The sequence below is a fragment of the Oncorhynchus keta genome, chromosome 28 (genome assembly GCF_023373465.1).
Source record: "Oncorhynchus keta strain PuntledgeMale-10-30-2019 chromosome 28, Oket_V2, whole genome shotgun sequence".
NCBI lineage: Eukaryota > Metazoa > Chordata > Actinopteri > Salmoniformes > Salmonidae > Oncorhynchus > Oncorhynchus keta.
Window position 1 is genome coordinate 75,851,897 of NC_068448.1, and position 14,921 is coordinate 75,866,817.

The following is a 14,921-nucleotide window of genomic DNA, read 5'->3' on the forward strand; positions in this document are numbered from 1 at the left end:
GATCAAGCTATGATCTTAAATATTTGAATACTTAATATTAATAGCATCGTACTTAAATAACATAGTAGATGCTTTTACTAAGGGATGCCCAGGATATTCTATGGATAAAATTATTCTAAAAGCCAGTAAAAATAGACAATAGACTGGCACATTTAAAAATAAAATACAATGCAAGACAATTCCAACAAAACTACTTATTTTATACATGACACATTGTCATTTGAATTTAAGGTAGTCAATTCAGGAAGTGATTTGAATATAACATAAAACATATATAATACCTTCTACTTTTCAGTTTTGTAATGAATACTTAGGGAGAAAAAAGGTGTAGATTCACCCACAGAGCACGGTATATGTTTATTAGGCCTTAGCAGAAGTCAGGAATCGTGGTCACAGGCAGGCAATGGTCAAACACAGGCAGGCAATGGTCAAACACAGGCAGGCAATGGTCAAACACAGGCAGGCAATGGTCAAACACAGGCAGGCAATGGTCAAACACAGGCAGGCAATGGTCAAAAACAAACAATACCTCACAACCATATAAACAGAAAGAACTGAACTAAATAAGGAGCTGATGAGACCCGGTGAGAAACCAACACAGGTGAAATCAATTAACAACAATGAAAGACACAAAGAAACAGGGCTACGTTCCAGAACACAAAGAAACAGGGCTACGTTCCAGAACACAAAGAAACAGGGCTACGTTCCAGAACACAAAGAAACAGGGATACGTTACAGAACACAAAGAAACAGGGCTACGTTCCAGAACACAAAGAAACAGGGCTACGTTCCAGAACACAAAGAAACAGGGCTACGTTCCAGAACACAAAGAAACAGGGATACGTTACAGAACACAAAGAAACAGGGCTACGTTCCAGAACACAAAGAAACAGGGCTACGTTCCAGAACACAAAGAAACAGGGCTACGTTCCAGAACACAAAGAAACAGGGATACGTTCCATAACACAAAGAAACAGGGCTACGTTCCAGAACACAAAGAAACAGTGCTTCGTTCCAGAACACAAAGAAACAGGGCTACGTTCCAGAACACAAAGAAAAAGTAGCCCCTGATTGGACAAAAAGCCAATAATTATCCAAAAGACCAGAATTGGGCTGCCTCTCAACACAGCCTTAGTGTTTGAGAAATGTGTTACAGTACATCACTGCAAGTCATTGTCATGATTACAGTTTTTTTGGATTGCTTACACACTAAAATTAAAAGTAGTACACTATTAGAAAAACCTTACACTCAAGAAGCAAAACATCAGCCCATATTTGCACAACTATAAGCACATTGTCAACCTCACACGTGTTGCAAAACAGTAAACACACATAACATACATTACACACAAAAATCTATCACGAAGTCACGTCCTTGCAATACCAAAGCACTGACTGTCAAATTACCACACCGTCCAGCCAATTGGTTCAACACAGTCATCAGGTGTGCAAACACTTGTTTGCTTAATTGTAGACACACCAATCAGGTGTATAAGCACTATAAAAAGCAGCAGGTGAGTTCATCGGTCTTCAAGCACAATGGAAAGAGTCAGAGAAAGAGTAAGAAGACGAGGAGGAGGAGGAGGAAGATGATGAGGAGGAAGATGATGATGAGGAGGAAGACGAGAAGGTGCTCAAAGAGGACCGAATCTGACAAATGAGATCCGCGCAACACTGGTTGACCATGTTGTCAACCACGGCCTGACGCTGAGGGAGGCTGGACTGCGAGTATAGCCAAATCTAAGCCGATATACAGTGGCAAGTGTGATGAGAACATTTAGACTGGAAAATAGGTATTGTAAAAATATCATATCAAAAACATCTGCATGGTTTCAGTAACTGCTTACAGTACTGTATTCCATGGACTATCAGCACTTCTGTTACCTTTTCCTGTGAAATGACTGTACTATTGTATACTGGTTTTTTTTTTTCGTATTGAGGGTCAGGGACGACAAGGGGGAAGGCCTCCTATGTTCACAGAACAGCAAGAGAGGGAGATGGTAAACATGGTTTTGGCCAACAATGCTATAACACTCAAGCAGCTCCAAGCTAACATTGTCAATAACCACGCCATTTTCACCGACATCCATCAGGTCTCAACATCAACACTGGCAAGCATCCTAAAAACAAAACAAATGAAGCAAATATATCGAGTGCCTTTCGAGCGCAATTCCGAAAGGGTGAAACGACTGCGGCATGATTATGCAGAGGTATGTAATTCACTTTAGCAGTGTGATATTGCATACTGTCTCATAATCTTTTACTGTACTGTAATGTGTATACTAGATCTACACTGAACTACACAATTTTGCCTGACACTGTTTTTCAGAGTTTTACTTATGGATGGAGAGGCGATCCAGCATGAGTTAATTTATGTAGATGAGGCTGGGTTCAACCTGACGAGAATGCGAAGGAGGGGAAGAAACATCATTGGCCACAGGGCTATAGTCAATGTCCCAGGGCAACGTGGGGGTAATATAACACTCTGTGCAGCCATTACACAGAATGGGGTCCTCCACCGCCATGCCCATATGGCCCCTTACAAGACAGCACTCATACTTACATTCTTGGACCAATTGCACAACATAACAGCAGCAAATCAAATCGATCATATGAAATACATTGTTGTCTGGGACAATGTGTCTTTCCACCGCTCTGGTCTGGTTCAGAACTGGTTTCAGCAACATCCACATTTCACCGTCCTATATCTTCCACCATACTCTCCATTCCTCAACCCTATAGAAGAGTTTTTCTCAGCATGGCGGTGGAAGGTATATGATCTCCATCTCCAGGCTAAGGTACCCCTCATCCAAGCCATGGAGGAGGCCTGTGACCAGATGGGAGGTAGCAGCAATGCACGGATGGATTCGTCATTCAAGACATTTCTTTCCAAGGTGTCTTGCTAATGACAACATTGCCTGCGATGTTGATGAAATTCTCTGGCCAGGTCCAGCTCGGCGATGAGACAATGTCTAGTTTTTATTTATTTTTTAACTTACAATACGTAAAGTGACGTTTGGTTACAGTATTATGAATCTCCATGTCAACTTTTTGGGCGTGTTGAGAAATGAGTTTCTTCAGTCTGCAACATTGGTCTTGTAGTGTTTGGTGAATTGACATTATATTTGTACTTTGTTGATAGTAGCCTACTCTAATCATAGGGAAGTAGAAGTGCTAAAAGTGTTTTAGGTTTATCACAGCAGAGTGTAACTCGTGCAACCAGAGTATAGTAATGTGAAACGTGTGTGTTTTATATGGTAACAAAGTGTGGTTTTTAAAAAGAAGTGTATTGTTTTACAAGAGTGTTTCATTTCTGCAAATGATCTGTAGTGTTTTGCTAATTGGGTGTGTGGTTGTGCTAATTGTGTGTTGTGTTATGGAAACACGGGCCCTGTTTTAAATCGTGCTTAAGCAATCAAACAAAACTGTAATACTGAAAAGACTGAAACGCTAGCTTACATTCTCAGAGCAAATGTAATGTTCGTCCCTTTCTCTGTCTTTGTAAACCTTCCACTTTATAAGACAAACTGCAGTCTAAACAGGGCGCTGTTTGCTTTGGAGGTTGTGGTGAAAAGGAGGCGGCCGACTGGAAGCTCTTTCCAGTCCTGCTCGTGATCCAATCCATCCATCCACAGCAGATTGAGGATTTGGGTCAAACGGATTCAATTGAACAGATGATGAGTTTGTCCAATTAAGAACTTAGCTGTAACGAGAACCAGATGAGCAGCCTGGCAGCTGGAGCAGGTCCTTCTGGGTGATTCATGATTTACAGACATTTATGGGAATTTCAGGCTTCGCCGGCCTCTCCGCCACATCTGTCTGTTCAAAAGAGGCTGAGAGATATTGCAATGGTGCTCATGACGTAGCTGCAGTCAGTCACAGTCACGACGTAGCTGCAGTCAGTCACGATGTAGCCGTAGTCAGTCCCCCATAGTCAGTGACAGTCAAGACGTAGTCAGTCACAGTCACAACGTAGTCAGTCAGTCACAGTCACAACGTAGCCATAGTCAGTCACAGTCACAACATAGCCATAGTCAGTCAGTCACAGTCAAGACTTAGCCATAGTCAGTCAGTCACAACGTAGCCATAGTCAGTCACAGTCACAACGTAGCCATAGTCAGTCACAGTCACAACGTAGCCATAGTCAGTCAGTCACAACGTCGCCATAGTCAGTCACAATCACGATGTAGACGTAGTCAGTCACAGTCACAACGTAGCCATAGTCAGTCACAATCACGATGTAGCTTTAGTCAGTCAGTCACGATGTAGCCATAGTCAGTCCCCCCCATAGTCAGTGACAGTCAAGACGTTGCCAGTCAGTCAAGACGTAGCCATAGTCACTCAGTCACAACGTAGCTATAGTCAGTCATAGTGACGATGTAGCTTTAGTCAGTCACCCCATAGTCAGTCACAGTCACGACGTAGCCTTAGTCACTCCATAGTCAGTGACAGTCAAGACGAAGCCAGTCACAGTCATGACGTAGCCGTAGTCACTCACCGTCAAGAAGTAGCTATAATCAGTCACAGTCACAACGTAGCCATAGTCAGTCACAGTCACGACGTAGCCGTAGTCAGTCACAGTCACGACGTAGCTGCAGTCAGTCACAACGTAGGCATAGTTAGTCACAATCACAAACGTGGCCATAGTCACAGTCACGACAGCTGCAGTCAGTCACAATCACGACGTAGCTGCAGTCAGTCACATTCAAGACGTAGCCATAGTCAGTCACAGTCACGACGTAGCTGCAGTCAGTCACATTCAAGACGTAGCCATAGTCAGTCACAATCACGACGTAGCTGCAGTCAGTCACAGTCACGACGTAGCCATAGTCAGTCACAATCACGACGTAGCTGCAGTCAGTCACAGTCACGACGTAGCCGTAGTCAGTCACATTCAAGACGTAGCCATAGTCAGTCACAGTCACGACGTAGCTGCAGTCAGTCACAGTCACGACGTAGCCTTAGTCACCCCATAGTCAGTGACAGTCAAGACGGAGCCAGTCAGTCACAACGTAGCCGTAGTCAGTCACAGTCACGACGTAGCCGTAGTCAGTCACAGTCACGCCGTAGCCGTAGTCAGTCACAGTCAAGCTGTAACCATAGTCAGTCACTGTCACGAAGTAGTCAGTCACAGTCACGACGTAGCCGTAGTCAGTCACAGACACGACGTAGGCGTAGTTAGTCACAGACACCCTCTCTTAGTCTTAGGTCAGGTGACATGGGGCATGTGTGCTAACGAGGCTGTGAGATCGGTGCTGTGTTGTGTTTTACTTGCCGTTGAATGCTCTGTCATTAGTGTACTGTAGCAGCCCTGACAGTTGGAACATATGGACTGTAGTACATTGTAATGCAGAAAGGACACTGACTCATTTATGCCTTCAGAAAGTGACACTTTACATTAAACAGAGCATGACCAACACTGACAGCGTTTCCACCATGACCTGGATCATTACCTGGATCATTACCTGGATCATGACCTGGTCCATTACCTGGATCATTACCTGGATCATTACCTGGATCATTACCTGGATCATTACCTGGTCCATTACCTGGTCCATTACCTGGATCATTACCTGGTCCATTACCTGGTCCATTACCTGGTCCTTACCTGGATCATTACCTGGATCATTACCTGGTCCATTACCTGGATCATGACCTGGATCATTACCTGGTCCATTACCTGGATCATTACCTGGTCCATTACCTGGTCCATTACCTGGATCATGACCTGGATCATTACCTGGTCCATTACCTGGATCATTACCTGGTCCATTACCTGGATCATTACCTGGTCCATTACCTGGATCATGACCTGGATCATTACCTGGTCCATTACCTGGATCATTACCTGGTCCATTACCTGGATCATTACCTGGTCCATTACCTGGTCCATTACCTGGTCCATTACCTGGATCATTACCTGGATCATTACCTGGTCCATTACCTGGTCCATTACCTGGCCCATTACCTGGTCCATTACCTGGTCCATTACCTGGTCCATTACCTGGATCATTACCTGGATCATGACCTGGATCATTACCTGGATCATTACCTGGATCATGACCTGGTCCATTACCTGGTCCATTACCTGGTCCATTACCTGGTCCATTACCTGGTCCATTACCTGGTCCATTACCTGGATCATTACCTGGTCCATTACCTGGTCCATTACCTGGATCATGACCTGGTCCATTACCTGGTTCATTACCTGGTTCATTACCTGGATCATTACCTGGATCATTACCTGGATCATTACCTGGATCATTACCTGGTCAATTATCTGGATCATTACCTGGATCATTACCTGGATCATTACCTGGTCCATTACCTGGTCCATGACCTGGTCCATTACCTGGATCATTACCTGGATCATTACCTGGATCATTACCTGAATCATGACCTGGTCCATTACCTGGATCATTACCTGGTCCATTACCTGGATCATTACCTGGATCATGACCTGGATCATGACCTGGTCCATTACCTGGATCATTACCTGGATCATGACCTGGATCATGACCTGGTCCATTACCTGGATCATTACCTGGATCATTACCTGGATCATGACCTGGTCCATTACCTGGATCATTACCTGGATCATGACCTGGATCATTACCTGGATCATGACCTGGATCATTACCTGGATCATGACCTGGTCCATTACCTGGATCATTACCTGGTCCATGACCTGGTCCATTACCTGGATCATTACCTGGATCATGACCTGGATCATTACCTGGATCATGACCTGGTCCATTACCTGGTCCATTACCTGGTCCATTACCTGGTCCATTACCTGGTCCATTACCTGGATCATTACCTGGTCAATTACCTGGATCATGACCTGGTCCATTACCTGGATCATGACCTGGTCCATTACCTGGTCCATTACCTGGATCATTACCTGGATCATGACCTGGTCCATTACCTGGATCATTACCTGGTCCATTACCTGGATCATTACCTGGATCATGACCTGGATCATGACCTGGTCCATTACCTGGATCATTACCTGGATCATGACCTGGATCATGACCTGGTCCATTACCTGGATCATTACCTGGATCATGACCTGGATCATGACCTGGTCCATTACCTGGATCATTACCTGGATCATGACCTGGATCATTACCTGGATCATGACCTGGATCATTACCTGGATCATGACCTGGTCCATTACCTGGATCATTACCTGGATCATGACCTGGTCCATTACCTGGATCATTACCTGGATCATGACCTGGATCATTACCTGGATCATGACCTGGTCCATTACCTGGTCCATTACCTGGTCCATTACCTGGTCCATTACCTGGATCATTACCTGGTCAATTACCTGGATCATGACCTGGTCAATTACCTGGATCATGACCTGGTCCATTACCTGGTCCATTACCTGGTCCATTACCTGGTCAATTACCTGGATCATTACCTGGTGAATTACCTGGTCCATTACCTGGATCATTACCTGGTCAATTACCTGGATCATGACCTGGTCCATTACCTGGATCATGACCTGGTCCATTACCTGGTCCATTACCTGGTCAATTACCTGGATCATTACCTGGTCCATTACCCGGTCAATTACCTGGATCATTACCTGGTCAATTACCTGGATCATTACCTGGTCCATTACCTGGATCATGACCTGGTCCATTACAATGGTCCATTACCTGGATCATGACCTGGTCCATTACCTGGTCCATTACCTGGATCATGACCTGGTCCATTACCTGGTTCATTACCTGGATCATTACCTGGTATATTACCCGGTCAATTACCCGGATCATTACCTGGTCCATTACCTGGATCATGACCTGGTCCATTACCTGGTCCATTACCTGATCCATGACCTGGATCATAACCTTGTCCATTACCTGGTCCATTACCCGGTCCATTACCTGGATCATTACCTGGTCCATTACCTGGACCATTACCTGGTCCATTACCTGGTCCATTACCTGGTCAAAGACCTGGTCCATTACCTGGCCCATTACCTGTCCCATTACCTGGCCCATTACCTGGCCCATGACCTGGCCCATCACCTAGTCCATTACCCGGATCATTACCTGGTCCATTACCTGGTCTTTGTTAGTGTTTTAATATTGTGCTTTCCTCGCTCCTCTGTTTTCTCTGAAGGCATGTCACTTTCAGTTTGAACATAAGGCCTATAGTGCTTTTTATACATATTTCCCTAGGACACTTCACAAGATGGCTATCCCAGAACAGAAAGAGCTGTACTGTCTCACCTCCTCTGTACTCTGTGTTGGTCCTCCAGTTGTTGAGGTCGATCCCAACCGTCCCTACGATGACCAGCTCCATCTCTCTGGCATCAAACAGCGAGACCAGGCAAGAGTCTACCACCCGTGGGAAGAGGAGGGTTGGAGTAGGAGTTGTGGAAGCCAACGGATGATTGTTCCACAAACTAATGGAATTCACCTGTTATTAATGTTGGGATAGAGTAATGTCTCTGACACCAACCCTCTAGAGACCCTAGCTTTGGCGTTGACAAATCTGAAGAGACTGGATAGGTGTAAGCAACATGGAAATGAGAAGGATCTGTCATCTTGCTTATACACTACATGACCAAAAGTATGTGGACACCTGCTAGTCGAACATCTCATTCCAAAATCTTGGGCATTAAGGAGTTGTGGGTATGTATGGGGTTGGTCCTCCCCTTTGCTGCTATAACAGGCTCCAATCCTCTCGGAAGGCTTTCCACTAGATGTTGGACCATTGCTGTGGGGACTTGCTTCCATTCAGCCACAAGAGCATTAGTGAGGTCGGGCACTGATGTTGGGCAATTAGGCCTGGCTCAAAGCTGGTGTTCGAATACATACTAAAGGTGTTCAATGGGGTTGAGGTCAGGGTTCTGAGCAGGCTAGTCAAGTTCTTCCACACTTATCTCAACAAACCATTTCTTTATGGACCTCGCTTTGTCATGCTGAAACAGGAAAGGGCCTTCCCCAAACTGTTGCCAGAACGTTGGAAGCACGGAATTGTCTAGAATGTCATGTATGCTGTAGCCTTAAGATTTCCCTTCACTGGAACTAAGGGACATAGCCCGAACCATAAAAAACAGCCCCAGACCATTATTCCTCCTCCACCAAACTTTGCAGTTGGCACTATGCATTGGGGCAGGTAGCATTCTCCTGGCATCTGATAAACCCAGATAAACGCAATGGCCACAAGCTTTACACCACTCCAGCCGACGCTTGGCATTGTGCATGGTGATCTTAGGTTTGTGTGCAGCTGCTCGGCCATGGAAACCCATTTCATGAAGCTACAGTCGAACAGTTATTGTGATGACGTTGCCTTCAGAGGCAGTTTAGAACTCGGTAGGGAGTGTTCGCAACCAAAGAGACTATTTTTACACGCCATTGCGCTTCAGCACTCGTTGGTCCCGTTCTGTGAGCCTGTGTGGCCTACCACTTCACGGCTGAGCCGTTGTTGCTCCTAGACCTTTTCCATTTCAAAATAACAGCACTTACAGTTGACCGGAGCAGCTCAACCAGGGCAGAAAGTTGACGAACTGACTTGTTGGAAAGGTTGCATCCTATGACGGAAAATGAACATTCCTTACCCCAGGATACTTCAACTGGTGACTGGGGGAGAATAACGAAAAAGAAGCACTCTGTTGCTGCCAAAATCTGATAGATTTATTGACGGGACAAACAAACAATAGATTTATTGACGGGACAAACAAACAATAGATTTATTGACGGGACAAACAAACAATAGGCTTACTTTTCGGCATTGATCATTTTTTGTTCGACATTTAATGATACCAGAAAGGTGTATGAGACTGATCCCAGTAGGTGGCCTGCAAATGATTTTTAGAATTTTTTATTTTATATTTATTTTTTAATAGATTGATTTTCTTCCAAAAAAGGATAAGGTTGCGATTATCAATGGCATTATATGCAATTTAACATTATTTTCCCAATACAGTATTTTATAATATTAATTGTAGGCATTTTAATCTGTTACATTCACTGATAACATTGACTCTAAATTTGACCGGCAAGATATTTAAGTCACTCTGCAAATGGTGGTCCTCAAGAGCTTTTGACAGTGATTTGGTGTACCCCGGAATAGAAAAGGTTGGGAACCGTTGCCCTAATTTAGACTGACCTACCTAGCCAAAGACCTCATTGACAGTGAAGGTGGGGTCCAGGATGTCGGTGACGTCATTGTCCTTCGTCCACTGGAGACTCCTCATCCAGGTACTCCAGAATCACTCAGGTCTATGGCTCTGTGGGAACATTGATTGATTGACACACATTGATTGATTGGTTAATTGGTATGCTGGAACAGTAGGACTTTAGTTGACGTTTAGCATGGCCATGTAAGTACACATAGTACAGGGGGAGGGGTATGTGGGGCGTGGGCGGTAGATTGTGACACAGGACATGTGGGTGTAGGGCAGGGGTTACCAAACTTTTTGGGGGCCTGCGACCCCATTTTGATATGAACATTTCTTCAGTGATCCCAACATATTAAAGTTATGTAATCAATGGCCAATATTTACTTTATTAATTGGGGCTATCTATTACAAATCAGCCCGACAGTATTTTTGACAGTATTTCAATCTGACTGGTTTGAAGTGACTGAAATGCATCAGAAAGGTATTCAGAAGATCATCAGCCAATCAGAAATCAGACGACTCCACATGGGGTCACGACCTCCTAGTTTGGGAAATGCTGGTGTAGGGACTGTAGGGTAGATTGTGGCACAAGGCGGGCGTGTGTGGTATAGAGGTAAGAGTGTGTAGGACAGATTATGGTTTAGGTGTGTGTGTGTGCCTGTGTGTGTGCATGTGTGTTCATGTGCCTTTGTGTGCCTGTGTGTGTGTGTGTGTGCCAATGTGAGTGTGTGTGTGTGTGTGCGAATGTGAGTGTGTGTGTGTTCCTGTGTTAGTGTATGTGCGTACGTGAGCGTGTGTGTATTCCTGTGTGCATACGTGTGTGTGTTCCTGTGTGTGTGTGTGTGTGTGTGTGTCTGTCTATGTGTGTGCCTGTGTGTGTATGTGAAGTCTAGATAAAAGCTAAATGCAACCATGGTCTGAGGAGGGCCTTGTGGAAGGAGAGTGTGAAGAAGGCATCTGTAGTAGATACTAGTGGATCAGGGCTCTTAGAATAAGCCCACTGAAGGGGAACCTAGAAAGGAAAGATTATTGACAGGCATGGACTTGGACAGGACAAGTGCCATAAACCTGTCTTTGTCTTTCAGGCCTTCATTGTAAATAAAAATGCTTAATCTTAATTGACTCGCCTGGATAAACAGGTTAAATATTTCCAAACGGCGAAAACAGATAAAAGTGCAATCATCTATTTGAGGAAAGGGTCTATTGTCAGGGCATATAATGGATGCAGTTAGGCAACAGTATAATAGACACTCATTTACTTTCAACGTGTGACTGGTAAATAATGACTCGGTGGGGTGCCACGCTACAAAACTTGCCCTCCTTGTTTCAAGTCCAGCCTCCAACGACAGGCTAATAGGGATGCTATGGCAACCATTTCATGTCTGATAATAACTTTAATTGCTCTAGGCTGTCAATACTGGTGCCAAATGAACTGAGCTGACAAGGCTGTATTTCCACAAGCAGTAAAACGGGGACTAGATATCCCCCACTGCATCAAGGTTTACACAGACAGTGAATACAGCATACCATGTTTAGTATTATTTAGTATTATCATTATGTATTTTATTATGTTTTGTATTATCATTATGTATTATCATTATGGGGAAAGTTAAATATTGAGGTTAAACAATGCTCTGTTTTACATGACCCCCCCTTAGACCCTAGACCCCCCCAAGACCCAAAATAAAATGCTAATGAGAGATGGTGCTCTTAAAATACTTGGTCTAAGTGGTTAAAGATCTACAGAGGCCAAATGTAAAACATCTGGTTCAATTTCTTCTTTTTATTAATTAATAGTCTCTTGGCCGGGGCTCACTTGAAGAAGAGATTCATATCTCAATGAGACTCCCCTGGTTACATTTTGTATAAAAAAGGAATAATTACAAGAATAAATATATAACCCTGATACCCTGGGTATTCTATCCCAGGCTATCAGTCCTTACCAGGGTTTGGGTCTATTCCATTTCAATTCCAGTTAATTCAGTGAGGTCACTAAAATTACTCTTCAACGAGGAAATGGAATTTGGTTTCTTTGGGGCTGTTTTGTGAGACATCAGTGAGGCCTTTGACATTATCAATCATGATTTGCTGCTGGAAAAACATCTGTTATGGCTTTACATCCCCTGCTATATTGTGGATTAAGAGTTACCTGTCTAAATGAACACAAGGATGTTCTTTTAATAGAAGCCTCTCCAACATAATCCAAGTAGAATCAGGAATTCTCCAAGGAAGCTGTCTAGGCCCATTACCTTTTTCAATCTTTACTAATGAATTACCACTGGCTTTGAGGAAAGCCAGAATGTATATGTATGCGGATGAATCAACACTATACACATCAGCTACTACAGAAACTGAAGTGACTGCAACACTTAACAAAGAGCTGCAGTTAGTTTCAGAATGGGTGGCCTTGGTTTTGAAAGAAAAGCACTTTTTTGTCCATTAAAATAACATCAAACTGATCAGAAATACACTGTCGACATGGTTAATGTTGTAAATTACTATTGTAGCTAGAAATGGCAGATTTTTCATGGAATATCTACATAGGCGAACAGAGGCCCCTTATCAGCAACCATCATGTGTTCCAATGGCACGTTGTGTTAGCTAATTCAAGTTTATAATTTTAAAAGGCTAATTGATCAATAGAAAACCCTTGAGCAATTATGTTAGCATGGCGGAAACTGTTGTCCTGATTAACCTCATAGTCTACCAATACCGGATCCGGGTTCGTGACTACGGCTCAAGCTCATTAGCATAACGCACAATGCGAAAAAATATTCCTAAAAATATTTAACCTCCACACATTAACAAGTAAAATAGCTCAAATGAAAGATAAACAAGTTGTTTATCTACCCAGCAAGTCAGATTTCTAAAATGTTTTACGGCGAAAACATAGCACATATTTATGTCAAACCACCACAAAGACATAGCTCATTTGCATAGCCAAGTAGGAAAAATATGCAATCAACAAACGCAGGATTAAAAGAAAAATCATTTCACTAACCTTTTGAAATCTTCATCAGATGTAATATAATATGTTACACAGTACATTAATTTTTTTCAATAATCTGCAATATATATCCATAAATCTCTGTTTACAATGATGCATCGTTCAAAAAATGCTACTAAAATGTCAGGAGAAATGCCGATAGCTCCGGCAGATAACGTCAGCTAACAAGGAATACACATCATAAACTTTGACTAAATATGCATGTTTTACATATGTATAGGAAGATACACTTCTTCTAAATGCAATCGCTGTGTTACATTTATTTTTAACGTTACAGGTTGCGTTCACTAGGCTATACTAGGAGTCGGCGCTCCAAAATTAGCATTATCGCTCCTCTATCTTGGAGTCGACAGAAACCCAAATTTACCACATAAATATTCCCTTACCTTTGCTGTTCTTCCATCAACAGAACTGGAAGGGATTATACTTACCAAGACAGCGTTTAGTTTTCAAGTCTGCGTCTTTCGGTTCTCAAAATAGCCACATTTCGGTCGAAATGTAGGCAAAATTCAAGTGGATGCGCACCAAAACGTTGAAATTACATATTATATGTCGAGTAAACTTGTCAAACTATGTTCATAATTAAGCTTTAACATGTTATAAAGGTGCACAGAAATCTTGAGGACGAACAGAAACACACACGTCGTTTAATCGATCCTGAAGAAAATACATCACCCGGCCAGAGCGCGCTTAACAGTCACCTTTTTTTTTCGCTTGGCCGAGAGGTTTCGGCTCGCTCAAACTCCCGTGAGCGCGCAATTCTCACAATGAGAAGCCCCATTGAAAGCAGGCTTTGCGCTGAACATGTACAGACTGTTCCCAGAGCGGTAGCTGTTTGGGAAGTGCGTGTGAGATGACGTCAAAGTTGGGCCAACTTTTTCCATGACAAGAGAGCATTTGGGAGAATGCATGCCCTGAGGGTTCTGCTTTACATAGAGACAAAATTTAAACGGTTTTAGGAGCTTTAGAGTGTTTTCTATGCGATAATATTTAAATGCATATATTAGCAATTTTGGGGAAAAATATTTTCAGTTTACTATGGGCACGCACTTTCTCCAACAGGGGCAGTATAGAGCAAGAGTTCTAAGAGGTTAAAGAAGCAATAAAACTGGCCTTCTTTAGACTAGTTGAGTATCTGGACCATCTATTACAGGCTCAAAATGTCCAGAAACAAAGAACTTTCTTCTGAAACTCTATTCTTGTTCTGAGAAATTAAGGCTATTCCATGCGAGAAATTGCCAAGAAACTTAAGATCTCGTACAAAGCTGTGTACTACTCCCTTCACAGAACAGCGCAAACTGGCTCTAACCAGAATAGAAAGAGGAGTTACTACATGATTCCATATGTGTTTTTCAATAGGTTTGATGTCTTCATTATTATTCGATGCAGTGCTTTTGTACTGGGGAGGCTCCGACTGACTCATACATTTAAACAAGTGTTATATTAGTGATAGGAGATTTCTTTTCATGTTATTATTCATGTTATATTATTATTCATGTTACTTTTCATGTTATATTTTTGAAAATATGTGGTAGATACAAACGTAAGAAATAGATGTTGTGTTATCAACTCCAGATGGTCCAGGGAACTTCAAAAGATGATACTTAATTCCACATATTGCGTCCAATTATTCAAAACCAAACATATGCCACTTTCATTGGTCATCTGTATGTTACTGCAGTGAATTCTACGTCTTCACTGTTTGACAGAGGGCAAGTGACAGGTCGCACATATTGTCCTCCGTATGAGGAAAATGTTCAGAGAAAA